The 7564-nt window shown below is 27.8% G+C and overlaps 1 long non-coding RNA gene across 1 annotated transcript; it reads right to left on the bottom strand.

Moving 5' to 3' along the window:
* Positions 1-1375: 1375 nt before the first annotated feature.
* LOC135931968 (uncharacterized) lies at positions 1376-6798 on the bottom strand. Its single transcript, XR_010573230.1, has 5 exons — positions 6186-6798; positions 5437-5603; positions 2975-3070; positions 1959-2137; positions 1376-1482 (listed from the first exon to the last, which is right to left on the bottom strand). It is a non-coding gene; the product is annotated as an uncharacterized LOC135931968 (long non-coding RNA).
* Between the last annotated feature and the right edge of the window lie 766 nt (positions 6799-7564).

Here is a 7564-nt window from a genome sequence, read left to right as displayed (position 1 = left end):
GATGGCGTGTAGGTAGTTGGACACCGAAAATAAAATCGCAGAGTTACAATACCCAGATTCGGCTAAAGAAACTTTGCGAGGAATACCGTTATGGGGGCCAAGCCATCCAGATTTTATGAGGGCGATTTTCTTCAATATTCTATGTCAACCCATATAATTATTATTCTAAATTATTAAATTTGTATATACATAATAATGATTTATCAATAAAATAAACAGATCTTATTGCAAATTTTGTCAAATTTAGTCTACTTGATATTGTATTTATTACTATAGCAAATAATTTTTACGAAAATAAGTAATACATGGGTTATTTTAATGGGATATTTTTTTCCCCAGTACCAATTTGAACATCAGCATTTTTTCTTGTTTAAGCATTTTTTATGGAGGGTATATGAGTAATCTTCAAGTAATGAACTGGGGCCTAAAAAAATTTATTAATAAATTTTATTTTTATAATATTTTTTTCTAAAATACTAATTTGTCTATACCTTATTAAATCCAAATAAAAATATACCGATATTATTAGGTCTTAAGTAAATTCGAAAAAAAATTCGGGTTTTTTTTCCTGGAGGTTTTTTTCCAAGGGTTTTTTCCGGTGATTTTTTTCTCATTTTTGACATAAGATGATAATATTTTTGAAATACGCTTAAATGTGTACTTATTCTTATTTTATTTTAAATCTGAAAAACATTATTCAGAATTAAAAAGACAAGTCAGGACACAGCATCCACAGCTGCTTTTCTGAATAGAATGCTTTATTTTTAGGATTAAGACGATCTAACCCTGAGTTCACAGTTAGCGCGAATTCGCGGCGAATATTCAAAAATGAATGTAAAATTATTATTTTTATATCATAATTTGTATATTTCGCCACCAGGGTATACATCTTTGGTTTTATACCTGAAATATACATTTTCCCTTTTTTAGGTAAGTGGGGTCACTTTTTGCGGGCTAATTATAATTTTTGTTGTAATAAAATGGCTGAAAAAGGAAATCTAAATATTTTCCCGAAGTCTTCCACATCACTAAACTTCAGATATTATTATGGAGGAGAGAGGATTGCTAAAATTAAATAAAAGTAAAGTTAGGAAGATCTGAACAAAACTGGACTTAGTTGAAAAAAATATATATTTAAACTAACAATTTCAACGTTTCAGAAAGTATTCGATAGAAAACTTTGGAAATCAATGCTGCGAAAACAAAGATTAACCTCTTTGTAACGTCTTAAAACCCAATCATGTTGATAAATGAATTGTAATAAAATTTTGAAGAATTTCATTTATAAATACGATCAATGGGTTTCGAATTTTGGTCTTAGGATGGAGTTGGGATTCTAGTTACTTTAAAAAATATATTAAAATAATTAAAGTCTATTTTTAAAAAATTCATGATTATGAAGATATAATAATTTATAAAACATTACATGTGTACATAATTCCTTATCCGAACGAGCTGCCAAAACAAATCCACTTGAGTGCGCTAATTTACGTTATTACAATAATTTATAAAAATATTTTTTTTTATCCCAATATGCATATATTGTAGATTTAGAGTGTACGATTTCATTCGTTTTGGTCTAATTAAGGGTAAATTTCTTTCTTTTTTTAAAGGAGAAAGTTGGTCATATCGAATTGTCTACCCCCCCCCCCTCCCCCACTTGGTTTACACTTAGGTCAAATGTTAATATTATATTTAATAATTTCTTAATTTTAAAATATAAATGATACGATTTTCTTCTCTTATTTATTTAATTGTAAATTTAACAAATATGGCAAAACTATCTATATATAGAAATTATATATTAACAAGAATTTAAAAGTGAAAATAGACGAATAAAACAAAATATAGTAAGGGTAAAATTGTGATAAAAAAATTAATACAATTTATTATATGGAGAAATCAGAATAACAGAAAATCAAGAGGAATATAAGATAACGGAAATTTGATTTAATGACCTGTATTGCAAGTCTCTAACGAAGGCAGAAGCCTTCTGTTTTCACCACCGAAATTACTCTACCCAGTTTTTTTATTAGATCTGTGACTTGTGGACCAAAAGTTTCAAGAGGGGTCTCGATGACCTAAACGAAATAATATTTATCTGACATGCCCGTGTATTTGTCACATTTCAATTTTTCTGTAGATAATTTAAAAAAAAAATTTTTAATGAAAAAATAAATTATATAATTGATAAACAACAATTTCGTTAGAAAATTAAAATATTTATACAAAGAACACTTGTATACCTTATAGATTTATAATATAATGGCTCAATTTTTCTTTATTAACTTGTATGGTGTGGTTATCAATTTGGACTGAAAATTAAATTTAAAACGATATAAATATTTTATAATTTTTATCTAAGAAAGGTTGATAAACTTTAATTTATCTAATCAGTGTTTAAAAAAAACCTTAACCATGGCGTTTGGTTGGTAAAAATATACACATATAATACATAGGAATAATAATAATTTTATATTTATGAATAGAAAACAAACGTTTGATAGTATAATTCCATTATTTTAAGCAGCGACTATTAATAGAATAATCATAAACTAAAAACGCGATTTAAGGCTATTTTTTTAAAAAACTCCCTTATTTTACGCAATTTTTATTTATATTACTGAATATATATTATATATTTTTAAATAAAATAAAGTAATTGATAGTTTAAAAAAAATTGCTAGGACAAAACCTTTGATCTAGAATCGTAAATGTTTTCTAAAAAAAAATCTTTATAAAAACAAAAATTCATGTTAGCAGAGACCTGCAGAGGTACCATTTGCATGGCTTGGCTTTTTTAAAAATATGTTTTATTTATTTTTAATTTATATAGCTAACAATGACAATTTAAAAATTACTGCTTGGCCCGAGTATTTTTTTAAAATAAATTTTCAGGCCCGGTTCGGGTTTTTAAAAAAATTTTAGGCCCGACCCGGGCCGGTAGACTTAAGTCATATTCTTAGGTGTTTACTTAATTAGAGGCTATGTTTTATTGACTCATTGTTTTGTCAAAGCAAAAGACATGATTTTGTTGAAACCGATTCCACCGTTTATAGAAGTACCTGCACTAGGAATTTTATAGGTTTAAAATATTTTTTTAATTATTTTTGATTAACCAATCAAATTTGATAAGTTACATAAATTATAAATAGACGAATGGAAATATAAATAAATCAGCTGTTGTAACGGTAATTTGTTTTTAATTGAAACCATAATCCAAAAGTTTACCTCAAGAGATTGTCTGAGGAGAGATACTCCATAACTATGCTAGAATAACGTTTCTGATAAAAATAAGGTAAGGTCTTTCAAAGCGAAAAGGATGGGTTATAAATGAAATACTTTTTTAAAATTTGCTAAAAGCTCATAATTTATAAACATCTTAGATATTATAATATACCTGCCATTTTTTCAGTAATTTAATATTAAAATGATATAAATATCTATCCAAATTTTATTAATAATTTTGATTTATTAGTTTCCCAAAATTAAAAATGAGATATAAAAAGATGGATCAAAGAATGAAAAAATATAAGCACATCAATGGAAACTCTCAATATTTATTTTCCTTTCAATAATGATTGTTTGTTTTATTTTTTTATTTTGCTATCTCACCAAAATGTTGAAGTGGAAAGTCTTGATGTAATAAATAACATATTTTCTTCTTTTTTCGTTTTTTTCTTCTTAACTTTTAAGCGTGTGAAAAATATTAATAACTATTTTTTTTATTTGAAATCATAAATAATATACTATATCTTTTTAAAATCAAAGTTTAAAATAATATTGGATTATAATTTAATTTGATTAGCTTTATTATATTTTTACATGCAAAAATATTACATTTTAATTTTGAAAGGCACTATTACATCTCACAATCTTGAAAAATAAGTTAAATTAATATAATAAAAAAAGGGATAAAATCTTCAAGTTTAGGTTTTTTTTAAATTCCACTAAAAAACATCATCCGATGAGATTTTATAAGGAATATAAATAAAGTATTTGATGTATATAAAAGATCGGCTAAAGTGTGCCAGAATGGGCTTCGGGTCGGATAATGCTATTTTTTTCAAAAATATTGGTTCGAACTGGGTAGTGCTTAATATTTCTTTTAAAAATTTCGGGCCGCCCTGGGTCGGGTTTAAATTTTAAAATAAAATTGATTATATTTTAAAATTTTTGCATTGGGTGTCAATATTATTTTATTTTTCATTTGTTTATAGAATTATCAAAAACTAGATTAAGTTCAAGTGTAAAAATGTAAAACTGTTCATTTCTATATTTAAATAAATTCGGGCCGAGCCTTGTGGACAAATAATTTTTATTTTTAATTAGGGACAAATATAAAAATTTGTACAGAATCGGGCCGGGCTTAAAAAAAATTAGGCCCAATGTAGATCACTAGTAGATATCACTTCCTTTTTTTTTTCAAAATTGTCTCCAATATTTTTTGTCCTTCACAATCATAAAACAATTCCCTTTATCTGTTATTAGACATTTATCATACTTTACCTTAATATAGTAGTATTATCTAGTTAACTTACTTATTAGGGGAGAGTTTTTCATATGATATCGGGGTTGGTATAAGCTTATGATAGTGTCATGTCAGCTACCACCATATCTTTTTAGGTTTATTTTTACTACAATTTTTCCTAAGAATTTTTTTTATCATTTATGTCTTTTTGGGTGGCTGGGCATTTGGTTCAAAGATGTTTCCTCTATTTGAAACCATGAATCCTAACCTTGGTTCGGTTTAGGTTCAAGTTTAGTTAAAACTAACGATTTAAGGTTCAGGTTCGGTTCCTAAAAAATTAAAATATCGGTTCAGTTCGAACCTCTAAAAGGTGTGATATTTTGATTTTATTGAGTTCTAAAGGGTGGTTTCTTTTTTAGTGATGCTCAAGATTTGCTCCGTGGTACCCCTTCATAGTTGTGAACTCAGTAATATTACATTTTGATGTTCATATATAATAACTATACGTAAATTAATTATACATTGGATTCAATTTATCTCTAGGTATTTTAGGTTTAAGAATGTTTTAAAGTGGTAATAAAAAATGTGGCTGACACTTATCAATCATAATTTATTAATAATAATCTTCAAAACAATTTGAATAAAAATTAGATTTTAGCTATATACTAGTAATAACTTTCAAACTATTTTATAAGCAAATAATCATGTGGTTAGAATCAGTTCACAGGTATTTTAGCAATCTTTTATTGGTTTAGGTTCGGTTCAAGTTCGATAAAAAATACCGGTTTAATGGTTCAGGTTCGGGTTAAATCCCTGCTTGAGACATCGTTTTTTTATTCTTGTTTTAAGTTTAAAGGATCAACGGGAAAGCGCTTGATATCTGAATCAGATATGGTGGATAGATAGGTGGGCTCTCAGAGCTTCCAGCTATAAATCTTGCATTGTCATTAGCGATAATTACTCACTGACGATCGGGATCTGGAATTTGCGAGGGGCGCCTTTATCATCGCATTAATGGCTTGTAGTAGGTTGACGCATTCAAAAAATGGATCGTTTTTTTGACATCTCTATTTCAGAGAGTTAGAAATTTGGAATGAGAGACTAAAGCGCAGCAGAATCTTGGTTAGATTACCTGTTTTTTGAAAATAACCTCTGTCATAGTAGGATTAAAAAAAGAGAGATATATAAAATTGGTTTTATAAAATAAATCATTATTTAGTTAATTTCCAAACAACTACCCAAACCACCAATATTATGGTTTCTCTGGGAACTAGAAGTATTTAAATATATTATATCCATTTCATATTTTTACCATCTAAAATGAATAGACCTATAATATTATCCTAACCCTCAGCGCGAAAAAAATGGATCAAATAAAACAAAAAAATTTGTGTCCAAAGAAACTCTTGTTGTAGTATGAATAAATAGGGGCAAACTATTATGGATTATAGTTTAAATCAGGGACCCAACAAGGGAATCCCCCCCCCCGTTCCGTTTCAGTTCCTGTCAAAAAATAGTTCCGTTCCACCTTTCGTAACGTTCCTAGAAATATCGCTAAATATATTTTTTAAATCTACACATTTTAATTATTCCTTATTTAATCATTAAATGAATCAATATTTAATATATTTTCTAAAAGATTATCATTTATATTGGTTCTTTGTGATGTTGTTAGTATAAATTTGAGTGTCGAAAAACAATGTTTAACAGTTACCTGGCTACATATGGAATTGCTAATATGATTTAGGTCAATTCATACAGGAGAAATTTTTTATTTTATTGGATTCCCAGTATTCTTGTAAATGCTCGAATTTTTTTTATAATTGATAGAATATCATCTTGTTTGTAAATTTTGTCATGTTTTTCATTTTTATCCTTGGATCTTAGAAACACTTCTAAATCCTGATATTCTTGTCCTTCTTCAGAAGATTTATCTGAACTTATTATATTTAAATCTTCATCCTTAACATTTTCAATATGTTCCCATGCCAATAAATGATTTATAACTTTTCCTCTTCGTTCTAAAAATATTTAAACTTAGAATCTAGATATAAGGCAGAGATGATTAATTAATTTATTAGCATTTTTTCCCTTTTATTGAGAGCTGAATAAGTTTTGTGATAATAGGGAATTCATTTTTGAAGCTATTTGGTCCATTGACATATAAAAATACACTCTTTTTGGAACATTAAGCTTACTTCCTTTAACGTCTTTAATGAGGCCACCATTTTTCTACAGTTTTACAATCTTCATCGGACAAAGCTTTTTTAGGGTGTACCAATTGTAAGGATTTAGAAAATAAAGAGAATTTAATATATTATGCACCTTAAGATGGATCAAAAAATTTTATTTTTTTAATTATAGAAATAAACAAGAAATTTATATATAACCGAAATGTTCCGGGAAGATTCCGGAATACAAGTTCCTGTTTCTTTTTTATAAATTTATTCAAAGTTCCGGAACATTCCGTTCCATATCCCTAGTTTAAATCGATCTCTTTTTTTGCTTTAAATTCTAAGCATCTGTTTATGGAGAAAGATTACGTGGACGAGTATCGAGTAAAACGCCCCAACTCGGGTTTAATCGTTAAAACGGAACCCAACTTAAATCGAATTCGGTATTCGAATCAATACGAGCGATTGTTCAGACCCTACTATTTAATAACACTATGTTCAATATATAGGAGAGACCTGCAGAGATGCCATTTGCACGACCCGACCCAGCTCGGATCATTTTTAGAAAAATTTTTTCGGCCCGGCCCGAGATTTATATTTTCAGGCTCGGCCCGAACTTTTTTAAAATATATTATATTTATTTATAACACTTGTAGATAATAATGGCGATTAAAAATATTTGGTTTTAAAATATACGGTCCGGCCCGGGTATTTTTTTAAAAAAAAATTTTTTAGGCCCTGCCTGGGTTTATTTAAAAATCGAATTATGGCCAGGGCCGGGCTTGCAAGTCTCTGATAGTTCACTATAAAAAAATATACTAAAAATTATTAGGGGGTGGGGGGGGGGGTTATATGACGTAATATTAAAAAAAATAACACCCATTCTTTATATTATATTAATCATCTGATTTAACATTAG

The sequence above is a fragment of the Gordionus sp. m RMFG-2023 genome, chromosome 1 (genome assembly GCF_954871325.1).
Source record: "Gordionus sp. m RMFG-2023 chromosome 1, tfGorSpeb1-WG-v2, whole genome shotgun sequence".
Classification (NCBI taxonomy): Eukaryota; Metazoa; Nematomorpha; class Gordioida; order Chordodea; family Parachordodidae; genus Gordionus; species Gordionus sp. m RMFG-2023.
The sequence above is the reverse complement of the archived record's forward strand: the minus strand, read 5'-3'. Positions and strand labels throughout refer to the sequence as shown.